Source organism: Panthera onca, chromosome E1 (assembly GCF_046562875.1).
Source record: "Panthera onca isolate mPanOnc1 chromosome E1, mPanOnc1 haplotype 2, whole genome shotgun sequence".
NCBI lineage: Eukaryota > Metazoa > Chordata > Mammalia > Carnivora > Felidae > Panthera > Panthera onca.
In genome coordinates, this window is record NC_138352.1 from 29,753,214 (window position 1) to 29,753,687 (window position 474).

The following is a 474-nucleotide window of genomic DNA, read 5'->3' on the forward strand; positions in this document are numbered from 1 at the left end:
ACACACACCGCCACGGGAGAGGCGGGGGGACGCCGCGCGCGTGCGCGCGCGCTCGCACACCACACGCCCGAGGCACACGGGCCCCGGCACCGGACACCGGCCAGGCCTGGCGGGACCCTCCCCCGACTCAGAGGGGGGAGGCGCAGGCCGCGGTAGGCGAAGAGCGGCGCTCGGCCCCACCGCGGGGCCGACAGACCTCCTCTCGCGCGGGAGAGAAGGCTCCGCCTAACACGCACAAGGGCATGCAGTCACCCTGACACAGGTGGCCACTACGCGCACAGGAGGGGCAGCGACTGGGGGGTTCCGGTACCCCAAGGCACCCTCTCGGATCGCTAGAGAAGGCTTTCTCACCAAGGGCGCACCGCCCCCCACCCAATTCGTCCCCCCCATCGGGACCCGCCAGATAAAAGGCGTTTCTTCCCGGGGCCACCAGGGCCCGGGGCGGGGGAGAAAGGTCCACGGCAACGGAGTGAC